General features: G+C 37.2%; 1 pseudogene; it reads right to left on the bottom strand.

Moving 5' to 3' along the window:
- Positions 1-1,965: 1,965 nt before the first annotated feature.
- LOC21385149 lies at positions 1,966-5,007 on the bottom strand (annotated as a pseudogene).
- Between the last annotated feature and the right edge of the window lie 2,697 nt (positions 5,008-7,704).

Here is a 7,704-nt window from a genome sequence, read left to right on the forward strand (position 1 = left end):
AACCACTAGATCCGGGTTCTAGGTCCTAAAACAAGTCCAAAGAACCCTATATCTCTAATTTCTACCCTAGTTTTACTAAAAAACCATCAATATCCGGTTTGAACTAAAAATAAGTTTTGAAATTCAAAAACTTGAGATTCAAGAGAGGTTCTTTCAGTAATCTTACCTCGAATCCTTCTCTTGACGTTAAAAACTTCTTCAAATCTTTCCTTGGTTCAAGATCCGTTTGATTTGGGACAAAAATGGGAGAGAGAGAGAGAGAGAGAGAGAGAGAAAATGGGAGAGAGAGAGAGAGAGAGAGATAGCGAGAGTGAAAGAGAGAGAGAGAAAGTGCACGGGAAGGAATAGGAAAGGAAGAAAAGAAAAGAAAAGGAAAAAGAAAAGGAAAGGAAAAAGAAAAAGAAAAGGACATGTGCACAATATTTTAAAAGAGCAGTCTAGAAATGCGCCCATACACACTTCTGGGTTAAAATAAATTACTGAGAATAATTTAAATACCTTGAAACTATTTAAACTCACACGTGTCAGAAACATTTATTAATTAATACTCAATTAATAATCCAGATTAAGCACACTAATAATCTCAATTACCTTAATTATTCTCATTTAATTCTTCAGGGTGTTACATAAGGACTATATGCACAAATTATCTGAAAGCACATGACATGATCGATGATAATGTAAAAAATGACATGTCGTCTTGCTTTTGAGAGGACTTTTCAGAATTTTTTTCTTGAAAAATTGAGTTGAGCGGCATTTTTAACCACTGCATTTTTTAACCACCTCTTTTCACAAATGGCTGAATTTTTTTTATTTTACAAAAATGGTCGTTATGTTTACATAAATCAATCAGCAATTGACCTATAGACTATAGTCTATCAGCGCGGTCAATCAGTGATTCACCGATTCATTATTAATTTATCAATAATTTGTTATTAATAAACATATAATTTGTTGATTGAAACAAATAAATTACAACTTAATTTTGGTTCATTATTAACTAATGTTGATTAATAATAAAAAATGATTGAGTCAATTGATTAACTGTTGAGTCTATCAATGATTGACCGTTAAATCTATCAGTGATTGACAACTAAATTAATAAAATAGTCATTTTTACAATTTTACAAAACTTCAACGATTCAGGAAAAACATCCTAAAAAGGTTATTTGTGTTAAAATTCCTTTTTTCTATTAATAAAGTGCAGCATGCTTTATCGTTTAAGTACCTTTTTAATGGATTTTTTATATTTTATATTTTATATTTTTGTCGTTGAAATACTTTTGTATAAGTGTTTCGCCGTTTAAATGTTTATTAGTTTTGTTTATTGTTGCTATTTAGTTAAAAGTCCCAAAATAAAAACTCATTATACATCTTGTTCTGTTTTATATTTTAATTCATGATGCTATTTCAAATCTTATATCTTTGACTCTTGAAAAAAAAATAATTTAAAAATATAGAACAGTTTTAGGAGGATAAACAAATTCTTTGCTCGTGTGTGCAATTTTGAATTGTAAACCTTTATTACTGTTCGCCAGATTTTGATATTTGTATAAAATATGATATAATTGTGACATTTAGAATGAGAATTTTTTGTTAGGTATGAAAAAGGGGGGGAAAAGCGTAAGAGTATGTTGTTGTTTTGAATTGTCAAAATAATCATTAAACTCCACCACATTAGCATAGGCATAAAAGATCCTATTTTGAATTGTGTCGGATCCTCGGAGAATATTTCCAAGGAAGAACGAAATATATTTTCTACATTGGAATATCTCTGACGAATGACGTTTGAAATTCAAAGTCGATTCAAACAATTTTAGTAGTTCGTCTCTAAGAAAAACAAAATTGTATATGATATAGCTTTTCTTTTTATTATTATTAAATCTAAATACATAGTAACAAATTCAAATAGGAGATATGATTATTTACCATCCCACTGAATTAAATAGAAGATGGTATTTTCATTCACCAATAATCTGAACAAGAACAAATGCCATGTTTAAAATGGTGAAAGCGCTTGTTGTCTCTCACTATTATCTCCCTTTCAACAGCCTTTGATATGAGCTTGGCTGCATTGTGACAGTCTAAACAAATCCGAAGATTCTTGGAGACTCTTATTGTCGACCCTTTACTCATCTTCAACAATCCGAAAGATATAGCAAGCTTCTCACTGTGCCCTCTCAATTTCTCAATCTTCTCTTCTTCTTCGAGTTCATGAAGCACACAACTCGTATTCGGTTTATATCCGAGCTTACTTATCTTTTTCTCTACTCTTTTCCACATCTCCGCAATCTCCACATATTCAGGATGCATATTGTCCCCGGCGAGAAAGCTATAAACCTTGCCCCCGAGTTCAATCCAGCTCTGACCGGCATTTTTTTGCAGGCCAAACGCCTTCATCCTTTGCCTAACTCTCTTCACATCATCCCATTTCCCTGACCCCGCATACAAATTTGACACCAACACATAGTTCTCTTCCTTTTCAGGCTCTAAGTCTAGCGACTTCTTACCAATTCTCTATCCCATTTCCAAATTGCCGTGGCTCCTACAGGAGCTAAGCAATGAGCTCCAGATTCTAGTGTCTGGTTCTTCGAGCATGTCGTTTACAAGCTTCAGAGCTTCCTCCAATTGGCCCGCTCAACCTAACATGTCCACCGCACATGCATAGTGCTCTAATTTGGGTTCTATTCGATACAAACCCTGCATCTCATTGAGATATTTTAGCCCCACAGAAACCATCCCCACATGATTGCACGCCATCAGAATTCCAATAAATGTAAACCCATCAGGCTTCAATCCCAATCTTTGCATTTCTTCAAATAGCTCCAACACCTTGTTCGCATTTCCGATTCCATATCCTGCAATTACAACATTCCACAATGCTAGGTCTTTATCCTTCAAATTATCGAAAACTGTTTGAGCCTGTTCCATGCAGCCACTTTTTGCATACATGTCTAAGACAGAACATTCAACGAACATGTCGTCTACAAGGTTAGCTTTCAAAGCAAAGCAATGTAGTTCTTTTCCCAGACGCAAGGCTGACAGTTGTGAACAGGCCTCAAACACACTTGTAATGGCAATCTCATAAGGTCGGACTCCATCGGAAATCATTTCACGAAAGAGATGAAGAGCTTCATCAGGAAGTCCAAGCTGAGAGTAACCAGAAAGCATTGTATTCCAACATACTAAACTTTTGCCTTCCATTCTGTAGAATAACTCACATGCAGAAAATATCTTACCACAATGAATGTAAAGAGATATCAGAGAGATAGCAATGAATGAATCCCTTTCTAACCCATTACGTAGTACGCATGCGTGGATCTGCTTGCCATACCGCAGAAGTTTCAAATGGGCACAAGCTAAAAAAAGGCTACCGATGCTAAAACAGTCAGGATCCAAGCCTGAATCTTTCATTTCAAAGTAAAAGTCTAAAGCCATCCTTGGATCACCATTCTGTGCCAATCTACCAATTAGAGCATTAAAAGAGCTCACTGTCTTTTTCTCTATACCAAAAAACACATGTTGAGCATAATGCAGTGATCCGCACTTCGTGTAGGCTGAAACAAAAGCATTTGCAACCAATTCATCATCGTGAAAACCATGTTTGAATGAATAACCATGAATTTCCTTCAAGCTCACCAGCTCATCCTCCTCTAAACAAGCTGGCAACACATTCAGTATCGTGACCTCGTTCACTTTCACATTCTCGTCTTCTTCCATCTGCATTCTCCGCAGAAGATCAAATGTTCCACTAACATCCCCTTCCCTAGAGAAACCTCCAATCATGGAATTCCACGTAACCACATTTCTATTATTGTTCTTACCAAATAGAAATACGGCATCTGATAAGTATCCACACTTTGCATACATGTCCATCAAGGCATTGCTCACCATCAACTCCTCACTCAGCCCCAACTTCACCACCAAAGCATGAATCGCGATTCCCATATCTATATCCCCCTCAGCAGCGCACACTGGTAACAAAGTCACTACGGTAGCATCATCCGGCAGCAAACCCACCACCAAAATCTCCCTCAACAAGCCATAACTCTCTATACACAAACCATTCTCCGAGAACCCGCGAATCATCGAGTTCCAAGAAACCAAGTTCCTCTCAGGCATTTTCTCGAACACACGAACCGCGTCCTCCAAAAACCCGCACTTCCCATACATCCCAACCAGCGCATTGCCCACAAAAACATCCGACACCAGCGCCATCTTCACCGCCATCCCATGAACCTCCCGCCCCAACCCGACGTCCAAAAGCCCCGAACAGGCCTTAATCACACAAGGCAAAGTGAAACTATCGGGTTGAAATTCAGTCTCCGAAACCAACCCAACAAACGTTTTCACCGCATCATGATAAAGCTCATTTCTAGCGTACGCGCTAACGAGGGCATTCCACATAAACAAGTTGTTCCTCTCGAGTCCATCGAAGACGGAACGGGAATCCAAAGGAGACCCGCACAAGGAGTACATGGTGATGAGACGGGTGTTGAGAACGAAGTCATTGCGAAACTGGGTCAATTCCAGAATCATGTGATGAACTTTGCGTCCGATTTCGATGTCTTTGTGTCTCCCACAGACTTGTAACAAGACCCCAATGGCGTCTTTCCTCTCCGGAGCTGAAACGCTGACATTTTGAGAGTCGTTTTGGAGGAAGGCTAGAGCTTCGGGGAGATTCCCGGATTCGCAGAGGTTGGTTATGTGTTGGAGAAAAGGTTGTTGGAGTTGCAGAGAGTTTGTTGGTTTCTGGGTTTGTGCGGTGGAGAAAGGTAGAGGGGCTTTCGGTGGGGGGATTGAGTTATGAGAGCGTTTGGTTGAGTAAGTTGGAGGAGGTTGGTTATGGCGGTAGTGGCATGAAACTGGTGGCGTCACCGACACCGACGCCATTTTTGTTTGTTTGTGAGATTTACTGAGGTAGTTGCCTTTAGTCTGTTATCCGCAGTCACGCCAGCGTTGTTGAGAGGTATACCCGGCAGTGCACGGTTCGTTATGTTGGTTTGTTTCTTCTACGCCTGTGAGTAAGCTAATATACTGAGAGTATTTTTTCTGCTTTATTCGCTTAATTTAAGTTTTTAATTTGAGTTAATTTGTGATTTTATATGAGAGATTTTTAGTATAGTAAAAAAATTAAATGTGACTATTTTTAAGAACTTTTTATTATATAAAATTTAAATTTTAAACTCGAATGAATGAAATGAACGAGACTTGTCTATAATTAACAAATATCCAAACGTCACGTGACGATCTTACTGGAACTGTTCAATTAGTGCTACTACATACTAGATGACCAAAGCATGGGCCAAATTTCTTTTCCGACAAATTTGTAAAGGTGATCTTTGGACCAGGGGCGTAAAAATACCATTAATTTTTTTATTTAAAAAATAAAAAAAACAAAAAAAAAATAAACAAAAAAAAAAATCTGATCATGGTCTATTGTCACGTCCTTATCTTGGCGCTGAGCCTCAACGGGACGGAACATGCGGAGGCGCAGCATAGTTGGCTGGAGGGCGACTCCAATGGTGAGTGCATGAGTTTTTCAAAAAGTACAGGGGGAAGCTATACAAGAAGGGGTTAGGCCTCCCCTACACAAACTGATCGGGGACTGGAGCTTGTGAGGTGGCTTGCCTTAGTAATAAGGGGCGCCAACGGGTTATTACTAAGCCTCTCCATGGTGTGAGTGCCGAGGTTTAGCCCGGCCCGTGTCACTATGCTCCATAGTCCACTGGATACCACTGATTTCCTTTTCTTATTTTGGCATGTAAAATTTATATTAGTTAGTTAAAAATGGATAGTAGTAGATATAGTACTACTGCTCTTTTAACCCAAAATGATTCAAGTTTCTTCTTGGGGGGAGCTATACATCCTCTTTTTGCAGGTTAGATCTAATACCGTCGCGAGTAGTGCTGGAACTTTGGACGGGCCGCCTGCGACCGCTCGAAAATATCAATTTTTTGCCCAAAGCCCAACCCGACTAGCCCAAAAAATTTGGGCCGCCCGCCCGAGCCCAAAAATGCCATTGAACGGGCCGCGGGCTTATATTTGGCTACCTGAGCCCGCCCGAATAGCCTGAATTTTTTTTATTTTTAAATTTTTATAATTATTAAGTTATTTTGTGTTAAAATTATATAAAAACCAAAATTAACATTCAACAGACATTATTAACACAATTTAAAAAATTAATCATGTATATTAATTTTTAAATTCGTAATTCATGATTGCTTCGTTAAAAACTTTACCAAGAAAAACTCAATTGGGATAAAAACTTGACAAGGAAAAAAGAGTGCAATCATTTTGTGACGAATTATAAATTTTACAAACTTACAAAGTTATACAATTACAATGTCAAAAGTAAATACATATTTACAAATTACAAATTTACAATTTAATTTGAAGCTGAAGGATCGTCTTCAAAATTAAATGTTAATCGATTAATCCTTAATGCAGACATTGATCGGCTCGATCCCAATCCTTAATACAGACCAAGGCTTCAACAATGTCCCTTTACATTGCATTCCGGCGTTCCTCAAGTATTTTTCCTATCGTATTGAAGGCTTGTTCGGATGAAATAGTGGAGATTGGGATCGAAAATATATCCATTGCCAATCGAGTTAGGATTGGCAAAGTTAATGCCCGTATCCTCCACCATTGAACTAAGTCAAACGATTATCTAGTATCGTTGACTACTAAGCCTGCACTGAGGTACGCCATAAGCTCATTGAAGCTGCCGCCGCCGCTGCCACTGCCACTTGTTGACGAAGATCCACTCCCAACTTCTGTTTGAGTTGTCTTCTTCTTCTTCTTTAACCCGAAAACATTCAAGAATGAATGCGGGTTTTCGTCTTGTTGTTGCGGTTCCTGTACTCTAGAGTTTGTGCTTCTAAACCTAATCTTATATTTACTATAGATCGAATATATTTTTTCCTTTATTATTGAAAATTGGTCCGAACAATTAATGCCTAAAAATTCACCTAAGTTTTCTAAACCACTTTCTAAACCGTCTAATTTTAATATAGGATTAAAAATAGTACCTAAACCATACAACAAAGGCAACTTAGACTAATAAATTTCTTTTCCATAGAATGGACAGGAACTCCTAAGATTGGGTCCTCCCTATAGTCGCTAAATAAAATACTAATTTGTAAAAGTTCACCTAAAGCTAAAGGTGATGTTGGGTAATATGTTCCACTAAATTTTAGAGTAATTTCATGAAACCTACCTAAAAATTGATGCAAAACTTCAGCAATTTACCAATCATATGCGTCTATATGTCCTACTCCTACTTTTGCACACATATAGTTTGTTATAGCATCCTTATAGGGGATGCATTATTGAAGCATTATATAAGTTGAGTTCCATCTTATAGGCATATCTAACGCTAATGCTCTAGGAGGTATATTTAATGCTTATAAGAATCTAAACCAATCTTCTTGTCTTTGGTTACTACCTTGAATCCATACAAGACTATCTCTAATTCTTTTAATGTGATTACCCATTTCTTTTAAACCGGATTAACAATTAAATTAATTACGCCACATGCACAACATTGGTGGAAAATAGTACCGTCACCGAATAAACTTAAATCATTTTCAAAGAACTTAATTGCTTTTGTATTGGCATTAGCATTATATAATGTTATAGCCATTACTTTATCTCTTAATCTAAATTCATCAATTACATTTAAAATGATATTATATATTA

Source organism: Morus notabilis, unplaced genomic scaffold, assembly GCF_000414095.1.
Source record: "Morus notabilis unplaced genomic scaffold, ASM41409v2 Scaffold1324, whole genome shotgun sequence".
NCBI lineage: Eukaryota > Viridiplantae > Streptophyta > Magnoliopsida > Rosales > Moraceae > Morus > Morus notabilis.